Below are 27200 nucleotides of genomic sequence, written 5' to 3' on the forward strand. Positions count from 1 at the left end.
ACTGTTCTTGAGTCGGTTGGTACGTGACCTCAGACTTTTGTATCTTTTTCCCGAAGGAAGAAGGTGGGAGAGAGAATGTCCGAGGTGCATGGGGTCCTTTATTACACTGGCTGCTTTGCCGAGGCAGCGGGAAGTGTAGTCAGAGTCAATGGATGGGAGGATGGTTTGCGTGATGGATTGGGCTACATTCATGACCTTTTGTAGTTCCTTGCAGTCTTGGGCAGAGCAGGAGCCATACCAAGCTGTGATACAGAGAGAATGCTTTCTATGGTGCATCTGCAAAAGTTGGTGAGAGTCATAGCTGACATGCCAAATTTCCTTAGTCTTCTGAGAAAGTAGAGGCGTTGGTGGGCTTTCTTAACTATAGTGTCGGCATGTGCGGACCAGGACAGGTTGTTGGCGATCTGGACATCTAAAAGCTTGAAGCTTTCGACCCTTTCTACTTCGTCCCCATTGATGTAGACAGAAGCATGTTCTCCTTTACGCTTCCTGAAGTCGATGACAATCTCCTTTGTTTTGTTGACATTGAGGGAGAGATTATTGTTGCTGCACCAGTTCACCAGATTCTCTATCTCATTCCTGTACTCTGTCTCGTCATTGTTTGAGATCCGACCCACAAGGCCTTACTGAAGTCCATGCAGACAACATCCACTGCCCTACCCTCATCAATCATCTTCGTCACTTCCTCAAAAAACTCGATCAAGTTAGTGAGACACGACCTCCCCTTCACAAAACCATGTTGCCTCTTATTTCCAAGTAGGAGTAAACGCTGTCTCGAAGAATCCTCTCCAATAATTTCCCTACCACTGATGTAAGGCTCACCGGCCTGTAATTACCTGGATTATTCTTGCTACCCTTCTTAAACAAAGGAACAACATTGGCTATTCTCCAATCCTCTGGGATCTCCCCTATAGCCAGTGAGGATACAAAGATTTCTCTCAAGGCCCCAGCAATTTCCTCCCTTGCCTCCCTCAGTATTCTGGGGTATATCCCATCAGGCCCTGGGGACTTGTCTACCTTAATGTTTCTCAAGAACCTCAATACCTCCTCCTTTTTGATCTCAACATGACTCAAACTATCTACACATACTTTCCCAGACTCATCATCCACCAAGTCCTTCTCTTTGGAGAATACTGACGCAAAGTACTCATTTAATACCTCGCCCATTTCCTCTGGCTCCATGCATAGATTCCCTCCCTTGTCCTTGAGTGGGCCAATCCTTTCCCTGGCTACCCTCTTGCTCTTTATATATGTATAAAAAGCCTTGGGATTTTCCTTAATCCTGCTGGTCAATGATTTTTCGTGACCCCTTTTATCCCTCCTTACTCCTTGCTTAAGTTTCTTCCTACTTTCCTTGTATTCCACACTTGCTTCGTGTGTTCGCAGCCTCCTCGCCTTGGCAAATGCTTCCTTTTTCTCTTTGGCCAGGTTCACAATATCTCTTGTTATCCAAGTTCCCAAACTTGCCATACTTATTCTTCATCAGCAACAACATCATAGTTTCAAGTACTAATCCAAGCCCTAAGTTCATCTGCCTTACCTGTTACACTTCTCACATTGAAACAAATGCACTTCAATCCACCAGACCCGCTTTCATTAGCAACCACACTCTGCCTGTTCTTCCTCTGAGTCTTACTAGCCCTACACTTTGGTTCTCCTTTAGTTAATTCACCTTCTTTGTGCAGGAAAAGGGAAGATTTAATTGCAGGTATTGGTGACGTGCTTTGGTTCCCCTGTCAAATGAGTTTAAATCCTCCCCTATCACTCTAGCAAACCTCCTGGCCAGAATATTTATGCACTTCCAGTTTAGATGCAACCCGCCCTTCTTGTACAGGTCCCACCTGCCCCGGAAGAGACCCCAGTGGTCCAGATATTTGCAACCCTCCCTCTTACACCAGCTGTTTAGCCATGTGTTGAGCTGTACTATCTTCCTATTCCTAGCCTCACTGGCAGGTGGCACAGAGAGTAATCCTGAGATTACATCCCTAGAGGTCCTGCTTTTTAACTTTCTACCTAACTCCCTAAACTGCTGTTGCAGGACCTCATCACTCTTCGTACCTATGCCATGAGTACCAATACATACCACGACCTCTGGCTGTTCACTCTCTCCTTTCAGAATGCTTTCTACCCGTTCAGACACATCCTGGACCCTGGCACCAGGGAGGCAACATACCATCTTGGGGTCTCTTTCATGTCCACAGAAGCGCCTATCTGCACCCCTAACTACAGAGTCCCATATAACTATTGCTCGAGTGCTCTTTGTCCCTCCCTGCTGAACAACAGAGGCAGCCATGGTGCCACTGCTCTGGCTGCTGCTGTTGTTATCCCCTGATAGGCCAACCCCCCCCAACAGTATCCAAAACGATATACTTGTTATAGAGGGGGAACCTCCACAGGGGATTCCTGCACTGGCTGCCTGCCCCTTCTTGTGGTCACCCATCTATCTGTCTGCACCTTGGGTGTGACCACGTCTCTAAGGCTCCTACCCATGATGCTTTCTGCCACCTTTATGCTCCTAAGTGCATCCAACTGCTGCTCTAACCCATCCACGCAGTCTGTAAGGAGCTGCAATTAGGTGCACTTCCTGCAGATGTAGTCATCAGAGGCGGTGGAAGCGTCACGGGTCTCCCACAAGCACAAGTGCAGCACTTAACCCCACTGACCGACATTCCTACCACCAATTAAATTATTTAAGAAAATTTATAAAACTCTTACCTTCACTTTTACCTTCTCACAGTGGCCTTTTTTTTGGTTAGAGGAGGAGGGAGACTGTTCTGGATAATTCTCCAAAAAAACTACACACTAGCAATCTGAGCTTTCACCTCAACTAACCACTTTGGTAAGCCTTGCCTGTCAGATCTAATTAAATGGAGATGAACTTATTGCTTTTGTAACTTCTTCGCGCAGGAAAAGGGAAGATTTAATTGCAGGTATTGGTGACGTGCTAACAAGATTAGTGCTTGAAGCCAATGAACAAAGAATTGAATCATTCAATTGAATAAAGTAGTTTGAATATGGTAATACAGTTAGTGAAACCAAGCATAGTCTAATATTGTGATGTATTAGAACACCAATGCAGAACATCACTAAGTGGCTGGGTAAGGCTTAGTGTTAACTGTGTCTGACAACTGCTGCCAAAGTATCTAAACTCTCTTTATGCTCAATAGTGTAAAATAGATGCTAAAACTTTCCTGACGATCACCTCAACATTCTTAATATAAGAATGCATTCTGGGAATTTGCTTATAACTGGTAACCTCAAGGACAATACTGAGAAAATCACAGTAACTGTTCTCACCTTCTAATTTTAGGCAAATGGTACCTTAACTGTGATGCTGTCTTTTCCTTGCAACTAGTGTTTTGGAAAGTATCTGGCAGGAGTGACACAATTGAAGCTGAAGTATTACAGCACCAGTTTATTTAAGAACCAGCTCACGGTGGCACAGTGGTTAGCATTGCTGCCTCACGGCACCAGCGACCCAGGTTCAATTCTGGCCCTCTGTGCAGAGTCTGTATATTCTCCCCGTCTGCGTGGATTTCCTCTGGTTTCCTCCCACACTCCAAAGATGTGTAAGTTAGGTTAATTGGCCATGCTAAATTGCCCCTTAGTGTCCCAAGATGTGTAGGCCAGTGGACTAAATATTTGGGGTTACAGGGATAGGTCCTGGTTAGGATACTCTGTCGGCGAGTCGGTGCAGGCCCAATGGGCTGAATGGCCTCCTTCCGCACTATGATTCTTAAGGCCATGCACAAGAGGTGCTTATGATATATTAACAGCTCATGTTTTCACTCTCCTGGACCTCGGAGTCTATTAACAGATTTTCAACTTGACCGACATGGTCTTCCCCATAACATTTCTTTGCGTTTTCAGATTATTAGCAGTCACCTGTTTTGTAACTTTCTAAACTATGCTAAAATGAAACTTTCTAGCACAATGATCTGTGGAAAAACTGGGCTATATGCTAACTGGTGAAAATGAGACAGTTTCCAAAGCAACCTCCCAGTGGTGGGGCATCAGGGAATATGGTTTGGCTGGTATCCAAATTACGGGGCGGCACGGTAGCACAGTGGTTAGCACTGCTGCTTCACAGCTCCAGGGACCTGGGTTCGATTCCCGGCTTGGGTCACTGTCTGTGCGGAGTTTGCACATTCTCCTCGTGTCTGCGTGGGTTTCCTCCGGGTGCTCCGGTTTCCTCCCACAGTCCAAAGATGTGCGGGTTAGGTTGATTGGCCAGGTTAAAAATAGCCCCTTAAAGTCCTGAGATATGTAGGTTAGAGGGATTAGTGGGTAAATATGTGGGCGTAAGGTCTGGGTGGGATTGTGGTCAGTGCAGACTCGATGGGCCGAATGGCCTCCTTCTGCACTGTAGAGTTTCTATGATTTCTATGAAATGCAACTCCCTTACTCATGTCAGGAATTTCACTGGCAAAATTCCATGAAGGCATGTTGTAGGGTGATGGGGGAGCTCTAATCTGATCTGGCTGGCATCATTATTTTATAAGCTCCAGGCCCAACAGACTCCCCAACAACTAGAAAGATATATGTAGATTTCTCCCGTACCATTGGGAACATTCTGAATCCACCCTATCTAACCCTGTTAGAATTTTATAAGTTTCTATGAGATCCCCTCTCAGTCTCCTAAACTCCAGTAAGCATAATCCTCACCGACTTAGTCTTTTCTCATATAACTATCCCAGGAATCAGCCTGGTAAACCTTCACTGTGCTCCCTCTATAGCAAGGACATCCTTTCTCAGATAAGGACACCAAAACAGCACACAATAGAACAAAGGACAAAGAACAAAGAAAATTACAGCACAGGAACAGGCCCTTCGGCCCTCCAAGCCTGCACCGACCATGCTGCCCGACTGAACTAAAACCCCCTACCCTTCCGGCGACCATATCCCTCTATTCTCATCTTATTCATGTATTTGTCCAGATGCCCCTTAAAACTCGCTATCGTATCTGCTTCCACTACCTCCCCCAGCAATGACTTCCAGGCACCCACCACCATCTGTGTAAAAAATCTGCCTCGTGCATCTCATTTAAACCTTGCCCCTCGCACCTTAAACCTATGCACCCCACTAATTGACTCTTCCACCCTGGGAAAAAGCTTCTGACTATCCATTCTGTCCATGCCTCTCATAATCTTGTAGACTTCTACCAGGTCACCCCTCAACCTCCGTCGTTCCAGTGAGAACAAACCAAGTTTCTCCAACCTCTCCTCATGGCTGATGCCCTCCATACCAGGCAACATCTTAGTAAATCTTTTCTGTACCCTTTCCGAAACCTCCACATCCTTCTGGTAGTGTGGCGACCAGAATTGAACACTCCAGGTGTGGCCTCACCAACCCCCTATACAGAACATCCCTATACCTATACTTAGTCGTAGGGTCATAAAGGTTTACAGCATGGAAACAGGCCCTTCGGCCCAACTTGTCCATGCCACCCTTTTTTTTAAACCCCTAAGCTAGTTCCCTATTGCCCGCATTTGACCCATATCCTTGTAGTCCTCAAGTTAAGGTGCTAAATTGGGGGAAGGCTAATTACGACAATATTAGGCAGGAACTGAAGAATGTAGATTGGGGGCAGATGTTTGAGGGCAAATCAACATCTGGCATGTGGGAGACGGTCAAGTGTAAGTTGATAGGGATTCAGGACCGGCACATTCCTGTAAGGATGAAGGATAAGTATGGCAAGTTTTGGGAACCTTGGATAACGAGAGATATTGTGAGCCGAGTCAAAGAGAAAAAGGAAGCATTTGTCAAAGCTAGGAGGCTGGGAACACATGAAGCAAGTGTGGAATACAAGGAAAGTAGAAAGAAACTTAAGCAAGGAGTAAGAAGGGCTAAAAGGGGCCATGAAAAAGCATTGGCCAGCAGGATTAAGGAAAATCCCAAGGCTTTTTATACATATATAAAGAGCAAGAGGGTAGCCAGGGAGAGGGTTGGCCCATTCAAGGACAAGGGGGGGAATCTATGTGTGGAACCAGAGGAAATGGGCGAGGTATTAATTGAGTACTTTGCGTCAGTATTCACCAAAGAGAAGGGCTTGGTGGATGATGAGTCTGGGAAAGGATGTGTAGATAGTTTGAGTCATGTTGAGATCAAAAAGGAGGAGGTATTGGGGTTCTTGAGAAACATTAAGATAGACAAGTCCCCAGGGCCTGATGTGATATACCCCAGAATACTGAGAGAGGCAAGAGAGGAAATTGCTGGGGCCTTGAGAGAAATCTTTGTATCCTCACTGGCTACAGGGGAGGTCATGATGTGGAGATGCCGGCGTTGGACTGGGGTAAACACAGTAAGAAGTTTAACAACACCAGGTTAAAGTCCAACAGGTTTATTTGGTAGCAAAAGCCACACAAGCTTGTGTGGCTTTTGCTACCAAATAAACCTGTTGGACTTTAACCTGGTGTTGTTAAACTTCTTACAGGGGAGGTCCCAGAGGATTGGCCTCGAGGATTGGAGAATAGCCAATGTCGTTCCTTTGTTTAAGAAGGGTAGCAAGAATAATCCAGGTAATTGCAGGTCGGTGAGCCTTACATCAGTGGTAGGGAAATTATTGGAGAGGATTCTTCAAGACAGGATTTATTCCCACTTGGAACTAAATGGATGTATTAGTGAGAGGCAACATGGTTTTGTGAAGGGGAGGTCGTGTCTCATGAACTTGATCGAGTTTTTCGAGGAAGTGATGAAGATGATTGATGAGGGTAGGGCAGTGGATGTTGTCCACATGGACTTCAGTAAGGCCTTTGACAAGGTCCCTCATGGCAAACTAGTGCAGAAGGTGAAGTCGTATGGGATCAGAGGTGAACTGGCAAGGTGGATACCAAACTGGCTCGGTCAAAGAAGACAGAGGGTAGCAGTGGAAGGGTGCGCTTCTGAATGGAGGGCTGTGACAGGTGGTGTTCCTCAGGGATCAGTGCTGGGCCTTTGCTTTTTGTAATATATATAAATGATTTGGAGGAAAATGTAACTGGATCAATTAGTAGGTTTGCAGACGACACAAGGGTTGGTGGATTTGCGGATAGCAATGAGGACCATCAGAGGATACAGCAGGATATAGATCAGTTGGAGACTTGGGCAGAGAGATGGCAGATGGAATTTAATCTGGACAAATGTGAGGTAATGCATTTTGGAAGGTCTAATACAGATAGGAAATATACAGTAAATGGCAGAACCCTTAAGAGTATTGGTCGGCAAAGGGATCTGGATGTACAGATACACAGGTCACTGAAAGTGGCAATGCAGGTGGAGAAGGTAGTCAAGAAGGCATATGGCATGCTTGCCTTCATCGGCCGGGGTATTGAGTTTAAAAATTGGCAAGTCATGTTGCAGCTTTAAGGCCTTCAGGTTGAAGGCCTGAATAAATCAACCTTAGTTAGCCCGCACTTGAAATATAATTTTCAATTCTGGTCGCCACACTACCAGAAGGATGTGGAGGCTTTGGAGAGGGTACAGAAAAGATTTACCAGGATGTTGCCTGGTAAGGAGGGCATTAGCTGTGAAGAGAGGTTGGAGAAAGTTGGTTTGTTCTCACTGGAGTGACGGAGGTTGAGGGGAGACCTGATAGAAGTCTACAAGATTATGAGAGGCATGGACAGAGTGGATAGTCAGAAGCTTTTTCCCAGGGTGGAAGAGCGAATTACTAGGGGGCACAGGTTTAAGGTGTAAGGGGCAAGATTTAAAGGAGATGTACGAGGCAAAGCTGGATAAGCTTGTGAATATAGTCAACTTAAGAAGCAGCAGTGAGATAGAAAAGGGTGATGGGAAAATGGCTAACTTACTACAAGAAGCTTAATTTGGAGTTACAAAATGAAGAATGAATAGGTGTTTAGACTGCAAAAACATAGCCAGCTAGAGTAAAGATGACTATATCTGGAGGTTAGAATAAAGGCTTCACACTGAAAAGATAACGACAAGGTGGGTAAATACACAATAACAAGATCTAGAGCAGAGAAACAAGTATAGATAGATTCAGTTACGAGGAGATGAGTAAATCACAAATCCCTTTGTAAGGAGATATCAGGCAAACAGAGACAGGTGCAGAATTTTACCAACACGCCCACCCCGGAATCGGGTGGGCAAGGTTCACAGAACAGCATTCTCCGTTGGCCTCAGGTGGGACGAGCGAGGTGATGAGTTTCCGATAAAGATCATCACGATGGATAACAATTAAAACTAAAGAAATCTAACATGTTTTTCAATGTTTTTGTGAAACTGCATAATCCGCATGTATTCTTTGTAATACTCATACTATAAAAGGTTGTAAATTGTTTGAGTCAGTAGAGTACTTCAAGCCCTCACCCGAGGTGCTTCCCGACATACGCTGTTGAAGGCCTGAATAAATCATCTCGTTCGAGAAACTCGCCACTGCTATATGAGATCTTCCTTGTGTGCTATCCTGGTCTGAACCATAATTAAGAGGGCAACTGGGCCCCACGTGAAAGCCAGGCTCAAGGTGCAAGTCACACACCTAATTCCCTCAAACACTTCCACACCAATAACCTTGAAAAAAACTCCCTTTAGTCTGGCCATGCTTGTTTTAAAAAGGTTTTTGAAAAAGTTTGTTTATTAGTGAGTGTCACAAGTAGGCTTACATTAACGCTGCAATGAAGTCATTATGAAAATTCCCTAGTCGCCACACGCCGGCACCTGTTCAGGTACACTGAGGGAGAATTTAGCCTGGCCATTGCACCTAACCAGCATGTCTTTCAGACTGTGGGAGGAAACCGGAGCACCCGGAGGAAACCCACGCAGACACGGAGAGAACGTGCAGCCTCCACACAGACAGTGACCCAAGCCAGGAATCGAACCCGGGTTTCGTAGGACCAAGAGGGCAGAATTTTAAGGGATGGAAAGGGAAAATTTGGGAATGGCATGGAGAAGCTTTTCTTTTTGAAAGAAAGTAATCAGCTGTAACAAGAAAAGTGAATGAAGCCAGTCAACTGGACAGATTAAGTTTAGTAATTTGAGTAGAAAGATGGTACGATAGATAATAAGATGAAAGAAAGACAGGCCTATAGTTATCTAGTGTCAAAGTCAAAAATGTGCTGTGTATACAGTAAATTATTGCAATATGTATTTACACATAGAGGTAAACACAGCAGTAATTTTAACATAAGGAGTAATGAGGTCTGTTAATCTGCTTTTGGTTGAGGGATGAATGTTGGTCAGGATTTACCATGTATACCTCAAATAGTACCAAAGGCTTTGTTGAAACAAGATTAAGTTTGGAAGAGACACTGGTCCAATCAAACAGTTGCTGTGGAGAACATAGACAAAGTGAAACTTTTGGATGAGAGCCCATCGTCAATTGCTATAGTTCAGTTGCCATATCAATGAGAGAGGTGTCTATATTTCTTCTTTCCCTTTTTCCCATGTATCCTGCACAGGCAGCTTTTCAGCAAAGCACTGGCATTCATAATATCACTAGCATTCACTGCAGGATAATCGTAAATGTCATATCATGAACCTGCTATTTGATCTATTAAGGTGCTCGACATATATCCATGGTAGTGAGATAATTGTGGTCCTCTTTGGTCTCCAGTAGGTGGCAAGTAATAGAAATAGCTGAAAGCTGTTCCTCGCAGCAGGTCACCTCTCAAACTGGAACTTACAACCCATCATTGCACAAATCAATTCTGACATTACAAAAGGTTTCCTTACTCATGTGTCAACATCATCTTCATGGATGCCTTTAGACTGAGCAAAATGTGACCTCTGCGTGGAGGGGTTTGATGGCTGAGAATATGATGAAGGGACTAATATTTGAAAAGAAATAGGATTTGGTATTTATGACACATGTCTCTGTCTCTTACACAAGTGTCATTCAACTCTTAAATAAATGCTATTAGTGACATAGCCGGAATGATTTGATTTGATTTGATTTATTATTGTCACATGTATTAGTATACAGTGAAAAGTATTGTTTCTTGCACGCTATACAGACAAAGCATACAGTACATAGAGAAGGAAAGGAGAGAGTACAGAATGTAGTGTGACAGTCATAGCTAGAGTGTAGAGAAAGATAGCGAGTTTAAAAGAGTTAGAATAAAGTTTTAGAAGCATAGAACGAGAGTAAAAGATAGAATTTGAAGGTATGATGGGCACAGCTTGCAAGAAGTCGCCTCACTTTGGCGCCATCTCGAACAATTTAATTGAATAATTAAAACAAAATTATCCCTGCTCCGTTAAGAATAAATATTCAGGGTGGCTTTACTTAATTAGATTGTATAATTTATCCACAGGCTAAATTGTTTATCCATTCTTTCTCTCTCTGAAATGAAGTGGTATGCTGCATTTTCCGAGAATTTTGTTTGATTTGAGATCTCCAACAGGCTTGGACATTGTTTAATTCTAATATTGTGGGGGATTCTCCAGCCGACAGCTCCCAGTGGAGAATCGCGACAGCCCAGAGAATCGGGTGTTGGGCAAAAAACGGGTTTATTGTTGGGTGCCAAACCTGTTGCGATGCCCCTGGTCCACCCGCCAGCCCAATCAGGTTGCTGCCCATAATGATGCAAACACACTAGTTGTAATATAATTAACAAGTTTGCTGGCCCATTCACTGCACACCTCCCCCCCCCCCCCCCACCCCGTTCCATTCAGCCGCCTCTCCAGCGGCAAATGCATCGGGTGGGCTTTGGTGTTGGTAATGACATAGTGAAAAGCCTGGTGTGCTGGTCCCTGAGGGTCCAGGGGAGCACCACCAACCCCTCAGCAAAGAGGGACATCCTCCCATCCAGCATTCAGATAACAGGTCACCCTCCCACTCCAAAACCATGTAGACATGAGGGTGACCTGACCCAACCCCCTCAGCCCCTCACCCTCAAAAGAGGAAGTGAAACTACTTATACCCTTTGAAAAACCATAGCTGTCAATCAGTCTTAGAGTCTTTGTAAACATTACGGTTAGGAATAATGGGGGCCTTTGACTAAGGACTGGATGAGAACCATAAAGACATGCTGGTTAGGTGCATTGGCCAGGCTAAATTCTCCCTCAGTGTACCCGAACAGGTGCCGGCGTGTGGCAGCTAAGGAAGTCCAAAGATATGCAAGTTAGATGTATTAGCCATGATAAATTGTCCCTTAGTGTCCCGGGATGCGTAGGTCAGAGGGATTAGTAGGGTCAATTTGTGGGTTTACAGGAATAGGGCCTGGGGTGGGATTGTTGTTGGTGTAGACTCAATGGACCGAATGGCCTCCTTCTGCACTGTAGGGATTCTATGATTCTATGTCCATGGAATTATGGGTGCGAGTCACCCGAATCGGTTCTAAATGCTCACACTGGCAGGAAACCAGAGTCTTTCCTGCTGGTGGCCCCATTCAGCCGATTCCAATGAGACAGCCCACAACCCCCCACATGAATCACAGCGATTTTCTGAGTCCAGTGGCATCTGATTGACTGGAGTCGGGAATCAGCTGTTAACCCCGACAAGTGGGAGCAGCATTTAAGCGCCCCCTGCAGCACCCAACCTCATTACAACCAGCACCATGGCGGCAAGAAGACTGTAATAGATGGAGGGCGACTCGATGAAGTTTCATCAATAAAGGCTTTATTACCAACAGAATATTTATGTACAAGAACATCAAAGTAAGACTAGATTCCAAGTGTGACTGCCCCTCTGGGTTCCCAAGCTCGAACTGTCCATCCCTTCCCCCACCCGTTGTCCAAATCTTCCTGCCGATTAGCTCAGCTTCCTGCTGGAGTGACCCATAGTCCTCGCTGGTCACGTGGCCTTCGGAACATGTGACCCCCCTTCAAGACCCACAGCTATTACAGCTTTATTATTATTATTATCTTATGCGAGCATACTGGAAAGCTATGTGGCTCCCATTAAATCCCTGAGGGGTCACTAAATTGCGGTGGTTTCCAGGATAAAGAGTGTCAATTGGCTCATATCATTGGAACATTGATAATTAAATCGCATGCATCACTCGTGCATGGGGTTCTGTTTCATGGAGTAAAAACAAACAGGATCCAGATTTCTGGGTGCTTTCTGGTCAGCAGGTGATACTGAGAGCAGTCACAGAGAATTCACTTCTTCTCATAACTATAAGTGCGTTAAGGCAGACAGAATTTTTCCATATTCGACAGTGAGGTTGCCAAGTCTTCAACTCCTGTCCCAATTTTGACATCGCTAATTGGCTTCCAGTGAAACGCTGAGCGTAACCAGGTATGGAGAAAGAGAAACTTTAACGCAGGGATTAAGTAAATGATAAAAAGCTGTCTTCTTGAAATGTTACTCTATTAAATTCTGGAATCATCGAATCCCTACAGTGCAGAAGGAGGCCAGTCAGCCCATCGAGTCTGTACCGACCACAATCCCACCCAGACCCTATTCCCGTAACACCACACATTTACTCTGCCAATCCCCCTGACACTAGGGTCAATTTAGCATGGCCAATCAACCTAACCTGCACATCTTTGGACTGTGGGAGGAACCCGGAGCATCCGGAGGAAACGCACGCAGACACGGGGAGAATGTGCAGACTCCAGGGACGTTTTTTACACAGAGGGTGGTGGGGGCCTGGAATGCGCTGCCAAGTAGGGTGGTGGAGGCAGGCACGCTGACATCGTTTAAGACTTACCTGGATAGTCACATGAGCAGCCTGGGAATGGAGGGATACAAACGATTGGTCTAGTTGGACCAAGGAGCGGCACAGGCTTGGAGGGCCGAAGGGCCTGTTTCCTGTGCTGTACTGTTCTTTGTTCTTTGTTCTTTGTTCCACACAGTCACACTCCACACACCTGAGGCCAGAATTGAACCTCGGTCCCTGGTGCTGTGAGGCAGCAGTGCTAACCACTGTGCCACCGTGCCGCCCCCCCTGCCATATTATGAGTCATGTTGGCATCAAAATATATCCCAAGGCAAAATGCTAGGCTGAGCTTACACATTTTGCAGCCACCTTTTTAGACAAAAGGAGGCAGTCAGCAGGTTCCACTCACTTCCACTTCCACACTCCTGATTTTCTGGAACTCAGTTCTTAGTTCAAAGTTTCTCCCTCAGAGATCCATGACCCATTTCTCACGACCTAAGTAATCATTTTAAATGACGCACAGGGTGGTCCGTCTGCCAAATTATATTTGTGTCTCAGTTTTACTCCAAGTTTCTGAAATGCTTACTTTTTCAAACCAGTAAAATCAAACAAAAACTGAAATTTAATGTCATTCAACATGAACATAAATGGCAATGATATGATAAGTCTAAGTGAATAAGGTGAGGCATTGATCTTTTGTTTTTTACATGTGAAAATGACTAATACAAATTAAAAATATTAAGATAAAAATGAGACAGTAATTCAGATTGGGAATACAACTGACATTTCTACTTCCGGTCCTCTCTTGATTATTGCGGCTTTTGATAGAATTGGCATTAGGTTTGACGAAACTTTCATTGCAAAGTTCATAAAATAAACATCAAAGTTGGACTGTACACCAGCTCATGAATACCATGATATACAGGCATCAAAGAAATATTTACCAAACACTCACGACACAAAATAAATTCAAATGTAATGAGGTCGATTAATGGCCTCACTTTTGGGCATTAGAGTCAGATAGCACAGAAAAGAGGCTCTTCGGCCCATCATGTCTGCACTGGCACTTAACATGATACAAGGGCAGTGCTCCATTAATCATCCCATTCGTTCTTCTGACTTGCCAGTTGCCAATAGCAATCCAGTCCAGGAAAGTGGATGGCCGGAGGGGCAGGCTATTTCAGGCGAGTGCCTAAAGGTTTCCAAATCAAAGTCTCAAGACAAACAGGAGGCCTCCAATGCAATTTTTATATGTCAATGGTCAGAGTGTATGTCATGCATGCTCTATTCATTGGTACTAGACATCAAGTAGCCTGCACAGTGGTTCTTCAGGGATTGTATCTGGCAGCACTTAAGTTGGTACATCAGTTTTCTTGATATAATATTTGTCAGAAAAGATTGAATGTTTCTCCTGACTCCACAAAAGAGCTCAAGACCTGTTGATTCAGCCTCATGATTGATTTGGCTGCTGAATTTCCTCCCCCAACATTACAATGGCCCAATGCCTGACTCCTAACAGATGAAGTCAAGCATATTGGATGGGATTTTCCGGCCGGGCTTGCTGCGAAACTGGAAAATCCTGCCCAAAGTCAATGGAACTTACCATGATCCACCCCTCACCTGCTCCGATTCCCATGACAATTCAGAGGGGTGGTGTAACGAGTCAGGAAGAGCGCAGTCACTATGTTGGGGGTGTACTACAGGCCCCCCAACAGCCCAAGGGAAGTGGAAGAACGGATATGTCAGGAGATACTGGATAGGTGCAGGAAAAATAGGGTTGTTGTAGTGGGAGACTTCAATTTCCCTGGTATAGACTGGAAATCGCTGAGAGCAGGGACTCTGAATGGGGAGGAATTTGTAAAATGCGTACAGGAGGGTTCTTGGAACAATATGTAGATAGCCCGACTAGAGAGGGGGCTATACTGGACCTGGTACTGGGGAATGAGCCCGGTCAGGTCTTCAAAGTTTCGGTAGGGGAACATGTGGCAAATAGTGACCACAATTCTGTTAGCTTTAGGATAGTGATGGAAAAGGATGAGTGCTGTCCCAAGGGTAAGGTGTTGGATTGGGGGAAGGCTAACTTTAGTGGGATTAGGCAGAAATTGGCAGCTCTTGATTGGGAGAGGCTGTTTGAGGGTAAATTCACATCTGCCATGTGGGAGTCTTTTAAGGAACAGTTGTTAGGGCTACAGGACAGGCATGTGCCTGTAAAAAAGAAGGATAGGAAGGGTAGGATTCGAGAACCGTGGATAACCAGGGAAATTGAGGGACTGGTCAAAAAGAAAAGAGAGGCGTATGTTAGGTCCAGGCAGCTAAAAACGGAGGGAGCTCTGGAGGAGTACAAAGAAAGTAGGAAAGAACTCAAACGGGGAATTAGAAGAGCAAAAAGGGGTCACAAAATGTTCTTGGCAGACAGGATCAAGGAGAATCCCAAGGCATTTTATTCATACGTTAGGAACAAAAGGGTTGTCAGGGAAAAAATCGAACCTCTCAGGGACAAAAGTGGGGAATTATGCTTGGAGCCCAAAGAAGTAGGGGAGATCCTAAATGAATACTTTGCGTCGGTATTCACAAAGGAGAGGGATGTGTTGACTGGGAGTGTCTCGGAGGGGAGTGTTGAGCCGTTGGAGAAAATCTCCATTACAAAGGAAGAAGTGTTAGGTTTGTTAGAGAATATAAAGACTGACAAATCCCCAGGGCCTGATGGAATCTATCCAAGGCTGCTCAGGGAGACGAGAGATGAAATCGCTGGGCCTCTGACGCAAATCTTTGTCTCGTCACTGGACGCAGGTGAGGTCCCAGAGGATTGGAGGATAGCTAATGTGGTCCCGTTATTTAAGAAGGGTAGGAAGGATAACCCGGGTAATTATAGGCCGGTGAGCTTGACGTCCGTGGTGGGGAAGTTGTTGGAGAAGATTCTTAGAGATAGGATGTATGCACATTTAGAAAGGAATAAACTCATTAACGATAGTCAGCATGGTTTTGTGAGAGGGAGGTCATGCCTCACTAACCTGGTGGAGGTTTTTGAAGAAGTGACCAAAATAGTTGACGAGGGAAGGGCCGTGGATGTCGTCTATATGGACTTTAGTAAAGCGTTTGACAAAGTCCCTCATGGTAGGCTAGTGAAAAAGGTTGGATCTCATGGGATAAAGGGGGAGGTGGCTAGATGGGTGGAGAACTGGCTTGGTCACAGAAGACAGAGGGTGGTAGTGGAAGGGTCTTTTTCCGGCTGGAGGCCTGTGACTAGTGGTGTTCCGCAGGGCTCTGTATTGGGACCTCTGCTGTTTGTGATTTATATAAACGATCTGGAAGAAGGTGTAACTGGGGTGATCAGTAAGTTTGCGGACGACACAAAATTGGCAGGACTTGCAGATAGTGAGGAGCATTGTCAGAAGCTACAGAAGGATATAGATAGGCTGGAAATTTGGGCAAAGAAATGGCAGATGGAGTTCAATCCTGATAAATGCGAAGTGATGCATTTTGGTAGAAATAATGTAGGGAGGAGCTATACGTTAAATGGCAGAACCATAAAGGATGTAGATACGCAGAGGGACCTGGGTGTGCAAGTCCACAGATCCTTGAAAGTGACGTCACAGGTGGAGAAGGTGGTGAAGAAGGCATATGGCATGCTTGCCTTTATAGGACGGGGCATAGAGTATAAAAGTTGGGGTCTGATGTTGCAGATGTATAGAACGTTGGTTCGGCCGCATTTGGAATACTGCGTCCAGTTCTGGTCGCCACACTACCAGAAGGACGTGGAGGCTTTGGAGAGAGTACAGAAGAGGTTTACCAGGATGTTGCCTGGTATGGAGGGGCTTAGTTATGAGGAGAAATTGGGTAAACTGGGGTTGTTCTCCCTGGAAAGACGGAGGATGAGGGGGGACTTAATAGAGGTGTATAAAATTATGAAAGGCATAGATAGGGTGAACGGTGGGAGGCTTTTCCCCAGGTCGGTGGTGATGTTCACGAGGGGTCATAGGTTCAAGGTGAAGGGGGGGAGGTTTAACACAGATATCAGAAGGACATATTTTACACAGAGGGTGGTGGGGGCCTGGAATGCGCTGCCAGGCAAGGTGGTGGAGGCGGACACACTGGGAACGTTTAAGACTTATCTAGACAGCCATATGAACGGAGTGGGAATGGAGGGATACAAAAGAATGGTCTAGTTTGGACCAGGGAGCGGCACGGGCTTGGAGGGCCGAAGGGCCTGTTCCTGTGCTGTATTGTTCTTTGTTCTTTGTTTGTTCTTTGACAGACGGAATGGGAAAATTCACCCCATTGGCTTTAGAATCAATTTGTTAGTAATTGTCGCTACTCTTAATGACATAAAGCTTAAAATCTGCCTATTAAGGCTACTTATTTAGGGGAAGTGATAGTCCAGTGGTATTATTGATAGACTACTAATCCAGAAACTGAGCTAATGTTCTGGGGGCCTGGGTTTGAATCCCTCCATGGCAGATGGTGGAGATTGAATTCAATAAAAAGAATCTGGAATTAAGAATCTGCTGATGACCATGAAACCATTGTCGATGGTTGGGAAAACCCATCTGGTTCACTCATGTCCTTTAGGGAGGGAAACCTGTCCTCCTTACCTGGTCCGGCCTATATGTGACCCCAGAACCACAGCAATGTAGTTGACTCTTAACTGCCCTCAGGCAACTGGGGATGGGGCATCCTGGAGATGATTTTGTATCAAGTCAGGTTATGGATTACTTTGTTTTGCTTCAGTATGCACAGGAAATGCTGTTTCTCTCTCGGAAATTAGTACTTCAAATAGAAGTCTTCCACTCTGGCATGAGCTCATGATCACATAGAATGTGCCCTTGTATTGGGTCATCTCTTGCCGGGATTGTGTGGTCATTTCTCACCATGCAGTCAACTTCAACAACCATCTTTTAAAAGTCCACAGAATTCTACCACCTTTCCCACTTCCCACTCTTTTGACTAATGAGGTGGACAGTGTGGGGAGAGCGGCTGCTCAGAATACAGAAGCTCCCTTTGACTGAAGCTGCATTGCCTTTTGTTTGTGTCATCCTGACACTTTGGACTGGACTGTTTGTGTTCAGCTTTTAACAGTCAGGTTTGGTGGAAGCAGACTCAAGCACATCCTTAACCTTCTCTTCATCAAAAGCTCAGTGGGTGGATACAGTGTCGGATTGTTCTATACTTCAGAAGGATATCAGCCAGCTTTATCATAGTGAAATTTGAACAGGCTGCAGCACTTGTTTCTTGAGTACTTCTTTAACCATCCCAGTGGATCTTTCCGTTTCTCCATTTGATACCAGATATAACCGGCAGTTTGGGTTTTAAAGAAAGGAAAAATGAGGCTGGATACGGGTTTGTTTCATTCAATTTTGGAATGGAACAGAATGAAATTGTGAACCATTATTTGAGACAAATTCCTCTGGCAATCTATGACAAGCAAACATAGATTGTAACTTGTCACTTGCTCGTTCACTATTCATGTTATGGTCAAGAACAAAGAACAAAAAAAAGTACAGCACAGGAACAGGTCCTTCAGCCCTCCAAGCCCGTGCCAACCATGATGCCCTAACTAAATTTAAAGAACCCTTTTGCGCTTATTCGGTCCGTATCCCTCTATTCACTCCCTATTCATGTAACCATCCAGATGTCTCTTAAATGTTGCTCATGTGTCTGCTTCCACCACCTCCTCTGGCAGCGCATTCCAGGCACCCACCACTCTCTACATGAAAAACTTCCCCCACACATTTCCCTTAAACTTTCTCCCTCTCACCTTAAATCTGCGCCCCCTTGTAATTCACACTTCCACCCTGGAAAAAAGCCTCTGACTATCCATCCTGTCTACGACTCTCATAATTTTGTGGACCTCTATCAGGTCTCCCCTCAGCCTCCATCTTTCCAGTGAAAACAAACCTAGTTTATTCAACCTCTCCTAATAGCCAACACCCTCGAGATCAGGCAACATCCTGGTGAACCTTCTTTGCACTCTCTCCAATACTTCCACGTCCTTCTGGTAGTGTGGTGACCAGAACTACACGCAATACTCCAAACGTGACTTAACCAAGGTTTTATATAGCTGCAACATGATTTGTCAACCCTTGTACTCAATATCCTGGCTGATGAAGGCAAGCATACCTGTGATTTACTTTGACCCAATTAGAATGGCTATCAATGAGTACAAAGAAATTGTAATTTTTTTTTTGACAAAAGTCTACATGAACTTTTGAAATGGATGATACAACCATGACCACAATTAGGGCTGTTCAGTGGGTTTCTTCGACAGTTCTGGCAGGTAGTACATTTGCTTACCTGTGCTTCTAGATCACTGTCTACACCAGACCAATGCGATTTCTTACTGGCTGTTCCTGTGTGTTCAGCTGGACTCCTACTCTCAGAGTATCATCGCTCTGTTACCTCACTTGATGCAGCTCTGCCCTCATTACAACTCATTGTGATTGGAGGATGATACACACTGGTGAAGCTCTGTCTAACCACTCAATGGGCCTGATTTTACCAAACTTTCGCAACCATTTTCGGGCGCGAAATTGTGGTAAAGTTTGGCGTCGGGCCTAAAACGCGGTCCAGACCCGACCCAAGGCCAATCGCGCTTTTACCAACGGCCGATCCGGGCGCCGATCCGGCGCGCACCCAAATCGGCCAGCGGGCCAATTTAAATGCATTTGCATGCATTTAAATCGGCATAATGAAGCGCGCGCCCAATTTTACCATCAATTCCCCTTTACCAGCGTTCGGCCCAATTCGCGTCCGCACCTTTACAAACCTGATAAATAAAAGTCCAACTTGTACTTTTATTCGGCAGGGGAGTCGCCGAGGCCCACCCTTCGCGGACACCCCCTCTAACCACCCCGGCAGACTGCCTCCCCTCCCCCTCCCCCCCCCCCCCCCCCCCCCCCCCCCCGCCCCGGGATCGGACCCCTCTGGGAGGCAGGCCCCCCTGGCAGAGCACACCCCTAACCTACCTCGATCGTGGTCTCCCTCCACCATCCTTCTCGCTCACCTTCAGTCCTTCGACAGCCTGCAGCACGTTCCTGGACACTGACTTCGAGCCACGGCTGAAGTGACCGGGCTTCACACAGGTCCGCTGGCGTCTGCCGGAGGAGGGGGGAGCGGGCCCAGTTGGAACTCTGGTGGGGGGGGCGGGGGGGGGGGGGGATGAGGAGAGGGGGCGGGCCCACATCGTCCTCTTGGCGGGGGTGGGTGGGGGGTGGTGGGAGGGGAGGGGGTGTGACTTATCATCCCCTTGGGGGGGGGAGGGGAGGGGAGGGGGTGTGAAATATCATCCCCTGGGGGGGGAGGGGGTGTGACGTATCATCCCCTGGGGGGGAGGGGGTGTGACTTATCATCCCCTGGGGGGGGAGGGGGTGTGATGGATCATCCCCGGGCCGGTGGGGGGGGGGTTGGAGAGGGGGTGTGACATATCATCCCCTGGGGGGGTGGGAGGGGAGGGGGTGTGACGTCTCATCCTTGGGGGGAGGGGGGGTGGGGGTGGGGGGGGGAGCGGGGGGGAGAGGGGGTGTGACGTATCATCCCCGGGGGATGGGGGGTGGGACGGGAGAGGGTGTGACGTCTCATCCCTGGGGGGGGGGGGGGGGAGGGGGTGTGATGTATCATCCCCTGGGGGAGGAGAGGAGAGGGGGCGTGACAGATCATTCACTGGGGGAAGGGGGGGGGGGTGTGACGGATCATTCACTGGGACACTACCAGCCACAGCCATCTCTCCCGCTCTCTCACACCTGCAGGGAAGAGTAATCTGTGGCTGGTAGTGTCCCAGTGATGGTGCCAGGACGGATCGGCCACAGACACGCAGCGGAACCCCCCCCGACCAGAGGATGAGATGCCACACCCCCTCTCCTCTTCCCCCCGCCCCCAGGGAATGATAAGTCACCCCCCCCCCCCCCCCCCTCCGACCAGAGGATGAACGGCAGAGAGGCTCTCTCCACTCTCTGTTTTTTGTTTTGCGCCCGGGCGCGTTCTGTCAGATTCTTAGTTCGGCGCCCCAACAGATGCAAATGCGCTAGGCCCCGACCACTAGACCCACGCTGAAAAAAGGCGTATGGGGGCGCTGGAGCGCGGCTACCAGGCGCGGGTCTGATTTAGGGCCGCACCCGGCACTTAGAGCCGATTTGGTAAAATCGGTCCCAATGTCTGTTTGCAGACTCTTTTCAACACTAAACCCAGAATTTTGCTCCTGGCTTGTGTGATATGGAAGAATTCACTGCTCTGCAAACCCAACCTTAAAAATTAGCTTCCTGCAGTTTGGATTTTCATTCTGATGGGGTGTTGGATTGGAAGCTGGGCCCACCAGCCCTTGAACAAACATGGAGGCTGCCAGAGGTGGAGATAGGCTGGACAGAAGGCCTACTTTCTGCTCCATCACTGTAAATTATTTTTTAAAGAATAAAAGAAAAAGCAGCCTTCCAGTCCTCACCCCGTGCCTTCCACAAACTCCGCAGATTTCAGCCATGACAACCGATGCCATCTCATGCCACTCATTCAACCCGCATAGCCCCCCATGCCAACCCATGCCTTCCATCCAACCCTCAGCCTCTCATGCCCCATATATCCCCATAATCCCCATGGCCCCTTTATAGTTCCAATGTCAACTCAGTGTTGACTCATGCCAATCCATGCCCCTATCCACAACATTTTGCTTTAACCCCATCTATGTTAACTCACATTTGACTGTTCTTTGACAGCTTTGACAGCTCTTTGACAGCTTCAACAGTTCTTTGACAGTTCCTTGGTAGCTTGAATAGCCCTTGGACATTTAAGGGTCTATTTCAGAATACACAGAATAGAAACATTCTACTGAACAGTATAAAAAAAAATCCAACAGGAGGACTCACTATCCGTGGTTGACTAAAAAAAGTTAAATATTGTATCAAACTTAAAGAAAAAATCATATAATTACATGAGAGTCAAAAGATTGGAGAAAATATAGAAAGAATGACTAAAATATTGATAAGGAAGGGAAAATGAAAGTAAGGGAGAAAGCTCACTCAAAATATATGCACAGATAGTCAGAGTTTCTATAAATATTTTTTTTTAAAGAGCTGACAAAGTGAGCATTGGTCCCAGAGAAAATGAGTCTGGGGAATTAATAATGGAAAATAAGGAGATAGATGATAAATTAAACTGGGCTTCACTATAAAGGACACAAGTAACACCCTAAAAATAGCTGTAAATCAGGAAATGGAAGGGAGGGAGGAACTCAGGAAAATTACAATCATCAGGGAAGTGGTACTGAGCAAATTGCTGGAACTGCTCCTGTCAAGTCCTCGGGTCCTGATGGACTTCATCCTTGGATTTTAAAATAGTAAGATAATTGATGTGCTTGTTTTAATTTTCCAATTTGGGGAAAGTTCCATTAAACTGGAAAATAGCAAATGTAACTCTTTTATTCAAACAGGATGGGAGAAAGAAAACAAGAAACTATAATGCAAGTTAGCTTGACATCTGTCCTGGGGAAAATATTGGAAGCCATTATTAAAAACATTATAGCAGGACATTTGGTTTTGTGAAAAGAAAATCATGTTTAACCAATTTATTGGGGTTCTTTGAAGAAGTAACATAGCTGTGGATAAAGGGGAACTGGTGGATGTACAGTACTTAGACTTCCAGAAGACATTTGACAAGATGCCATATGAAAGGGTATTACAAAAAATATTAGCACATGATGTGGGGGGTAACATATTGAAGTTGGTTAGCTAACAGGAAACAAAGGGTAGGCAGAAGTGGGCCATTTTCTGGTTGGCAAGGTGCAATGGGTGGTGTGCCACAGGGATCAGTGCTGGTGCATCAGTTTATATAAATGACTTGGATGAATGATATAGTTGCAATTTCACCTTCAAGTTTCAAAATGTTATTAGCTCTGAAAAACATGTTCATTTTTTCGATGTACAAACTGATTGGTTCTTCAGCCTTCTCATATAGAATCCTACAGTGCAGAAAGAGGCCATTCGGCCCATCAACAATCACCAACCACAATTCCTCCCAGGCCATATCCACATATCCCTACATATTTACCCACTAACTTCTCTAACCTATGCATCCCGGGGCACTAAGGGGCAATTTAGAATGGCCAATCAACCTAGCCCGCACATCTTTGGACTGTGGGAGGAAACCGGAGCACCCGGAGGAAACCCACGTAGACACAGGGAGAATGTGCAAACTCCACACAGACAGCGACCCAAGCCGAGATTCGAACCCAGGTCCCTGGAGCTGTGAAGCAGCAGTGCTAACCACTGTGCTACCGTACCGTGCCGTACATATGTTTTGATGTATCCTGTGGGCAAAGCTATATTGTCCTGTTTCCAAGTTCATCAGCAACACAATTAACACTTCACTGCCTCTGTCTGTTACATTGCTCGTAACTCCCTTCCCGAATCCCGGTGTACACAGGTCACATGCCGCACATGAGCATTGGGACTGTATGGAAATCCCAACACATGGACATGCACTAAAAGCGCGCCATGTTCAACCCTCCGGTTCGGTTTTTTTAATAGTTGTCGGGACTGAAGTGCTGTACTGAAATGCTTCAATGAAAAGTGACGGGACAGCACTAACTTTACTTGCTTGCCCCGATGATACGCGAGTATTTACGTCTATTTGTTTGCACACTTTTTTTCTGTTCTAGCTCCAGCAGACAGATTGGCGATATTCTTTAGGTGGGTTAATTTTTTTGTAAATGTGTTTAAAAGATGTTTAAAATATGTGTAATGCACAGAAAGTGAAAAATATATATTTTTTTCACAACTTTGTCATGACATTCTGCTTTAATTCCATTAAAAAGGACTTTCATGTGTAACAAAGTGGGTTTTAAATATCTGTGGTAAGTCTCAGCTAAAGTTCAGTTGGATTTTGCTATGTATTTTAACCAATGTTGTTTATCCCAATTTTAAGAGTCTCTCTGATGCAATATTGATCCTTAGAAGCCTCTTAAGTAATGAATCTGATATAGGGTGAAATGAGTTTTGCAATTACAGTGGGAAATATGCAACTTGGCTGTTTCAAATGCTTTAGGAAAGTGCAATCCTTAAAATGACATATGTAAGCCTCCTGTAAGCTGATGTGAACTATCTCTCTGATGGGTATTCCAGAATCCAGTGCAGATTGAAAACTTGATCTCAATATTACTTGGCCACTGCCGCTTATGGACATTGAGCTGTTAAAATTAACAATGGGTGGGATTGCACGCCTCGCTCGATCCGAAACCGTAAAATCCTGCCGAGGTCAATGGACCTTTCCATTGTCCGTCCCTCGCCCGTTCCAATTCCCGTGGCGGACAGGACAGTAAAATTCCAGTCGATATGTCCTTCCCTGCTTCATCTCTCCCTGTCTTCATCCTTCATTTCCTTCCATCCCTCTCTCAATTCCATCCTTCCTTCACTCATTCCCTTCCCTCTCCCCCTCTCTTCCCTCTTTCCCCCCCCTCCCACTCTCCCCTCCAAGTTTACAAAAAGACAACAGAACTACTTTGTTCGATTGAAACAATATTTTACTGGCTGTTTGTTAAAGAAAAAATATTGCAAGAAATGTGGAAACGTTGAGGTAGTTATTAGACAAAATGTCATACTACAGCTGCAGTTAAACGTTCAGTTAAATGTCAACATGGTTTCGAAGTTTTGTATTTATAACATTGTTTTGGTTAATAAATGTTTGACATTAAAGTTTACGAAATTCTACAAATGGTTTATTGAAACATCAGAATAAAACGTTAAAATTGGAAATTCTACAAATGTCTCGTTGAGACATCAAAACACATCATTTAAATAGGAGATAATTATAACTGAATAACAGAATTGAAATAATCAAAGAACAAATTGTTGTATCTATCCAATTCAGATACTTCAAACAGCTTCTTAATCAAAGTTTTACCTAGGTGCCTTTATTTATGAGAAGGACGAAGTACGGACACAGATATATAATGCAACAAACTTTATTAAATATAGTGAACCCGTAAATTACCCACTATGTATACAAGAAACACTCAGGATTCGGCTAGAGTGCCCGTAAAGATAGCTTGGTAGGCTGTAGATCCGGTCCATGAGTCCCTCTGGTTCATCTTCGCGAAGGTGATTCTTGTTGGCCGTTTCTTCCTTGCTTCCTTCCTTCCTTCCTTCTCTGATCTGGTCCGGTCTTGGTCATCTCCTGTCTCAAGTCTTCACTCCCAAGGTGTCGGAATGCCTATTTTATCCCCCTGTGGCCTCGTGTGTTTTCCACCTACCGTTGGCCTTCTGGGGTCTTGGGAGGATTGGGGGGTGGGGGGGGCGGTCTCAGCACCCAATAGTCTAGTTGATGACCTGTTGACAGGACACCTGAGCCCGCCCCAGGCGCCTTGGAGTCTGGCTCCATCTAGGCTGCGGTCCGTAGGCCGGTGCATGTCAAATAGGAGTGATAATCACTTGATGGGTTATCAATAGGGCAGATCCAGGCATGGCCCGGCAGCCTGTCTGACTTCTGTATATTCAAACTTTAGCCAGGTCCAATTTTCTGCAGGCTATTTGCTGGAGCTGACTGTAGTTTAATTTAGAGTGCCCAATTCTTTGATTTCAAATGTCCAATTTTATTTTGGGCCCAGTACCACAAACATAAATTTCAAAAAACAGATGTTACATCACACATCTTACAACAAGTTGGTGGCTAACTGCACAGAAGAATTAAAAAAGGACTATGCATAAGAAGAGTAGTGGTAGCAGCATTGGAAGGAGAGGAGAGGGACCCAAATGCCTCCTGCATCGCCTCCTGACCCTCCCTCATCCATGTGACATTACCTCCTGCATCCCTGATGGCACCGCATCCTGTCCAGCAGCAACTGCAAACACGTAAAGTATCGGAATAATTTAGTGCAGATTTAAATAGTATTTTCACAGATTTAAAACAAATAACAAAACCTGTGTCCACTAATAAATATTAAATGATAATCATCTGCAGTCATAAAAAATAATGTAGAAATGACACTTTAAAATAACCAAATACAATCACATCGTCTATTTAAAGGAATAAACAAAAAAAGCAGTTCAAAAACTCTTAAAAAAAACAGCTGTCAGGCCTGTTGCTTCCTCTAACTTCAATACAAGGCTGCTGTTTAAATCTCTCTCCTCAATGGCATTCCCTTCATTCCCCCAACACAAGGATGCGTGGCCACTCTGAAACTGTGCCCCATTTGAGCCTGCGCAGACTGTTCCGGTGCAGGCCTGAGGCTGCTGGTGGAAACTGAAGTTTCTTTGCATTCTTTGAGCGCAGGTAAATGTGTATTTTCTCTCTTAGTATCGGCGGGCCATGGCTTTCCGCCAATAAACAGAAGCTATGGGTCATTAATTCAGAGTCCCATGCAGAGTAGCTGTGAATCAGATGAGATGCAACAGAAGTGTTCACAATAAAACATCCTTCAAGGGAAATGTTGTCACTGGCAAGGCCAGAATTTTTTGCCCACCCATAATTTCCCTTGAACTGTTAAAGTTTCAAAGTTTTATTTATTTGTCACAAGTAGGCTTACATTAACTGCAATGAAGTTACTGTGAAAATCCCCTAGTCGCCACACTCCGGCACCTGTTTGGTTACACGGAGGGAGAATTTAGCATGGCCAATGCACCTAACCAGCACGTCTTTCGGACTGTGGGAGGAAACCGGAGCACCCAGAGGAAACCCACGCAGACATGAGGAGAATATGCAGACTCCACAGAGACAGTGACTGAAGCCAGGATTCGAACCCAGGTCCCTGGCGTTGTGAGGCAGCAGTGCTAACCACTGTGCCACCCCCATGTCAGAAGGCAATTAAGAATCAACCACATTGCTGTGGGTCTGGCGTCCCATATAGGCCACACCAGGTAGGGCGATGGATTTTCTTCCCTAAAGGGCATTAGTGAACTAGCTGGGTTTTTACTGCTGTCAATGATAGTGTCATGGTTACCATTACAAGGGGGCACATGTTCAAGCTGAGAGGGGGTAAGTTTAAAGGAGATGTGCGGGGGAATTGTTTCACACAGAGAGTGGTGGGTGCCTGCAATGCGCTGCCAGAGGAAATGGTGGAAGCAGGCACATTAGCAACATTTGAGAAGCATCTGGATGGGTACATGAATAGGGAGGGAATAGAGGGATATGGACCGAGTCAGGCCAGAAGGTTTTTTTTTTAGTTTAGTTGGGCATCATGATCGACGCAGGCTTGGAGGGTGGAAGGGCCTGTTCCTATGCTGTACTTTTCTTTGCTCTTTGCATTACTGAGAATAGCTTTTCAATTCTGGACTTTGTTGAAGGAATTCAAATTCCATCAGCTGCTGTGGTGGGATTTGAACCCATGTCTCAGAGCATCAGTTGTACCCTCTGGATTACTGGTCCAGTGCCATTGCGACTACCAGAACCACTGCCCCTCCCCTAGTTAGTTCAGGTAGAACAAATTCAGTGAAAGGAATCTGGTCAGTGATTGAAAACATCCTGCACCAATCCAAAGAAATAAATATCACTTGGATCCCAGCCTCATTGTTAATTTTACACATAATGGGTGGCAGAAAATAAAGACAGATATAAGACCATAAGATACAGGAGCAGAATTAGGCCATTCGGCCCATTGAGTCTGCTCCGCCATTCAATCTTGACTGAGGAACGGTTGAGGACTTTGGGTCTGCACTCATTGGAGTTTAGAAGAATGAGGGGGGA

This window comes from Mustelus asterias, chromosome 5 (assembly GCF_964213995.1).
Source record: "Mustelus asterias chromosome 5, sMusAst1.hap1.1, whole genome shotgun sequence".
NCBI classification, from domain to species: domain Eukaryota; kingdom Metazoa; phylum Chordata; class Chondrichthyes; order Carcharhiniformes; family Triakidae; genus Mustelus; species Mustelus asterias.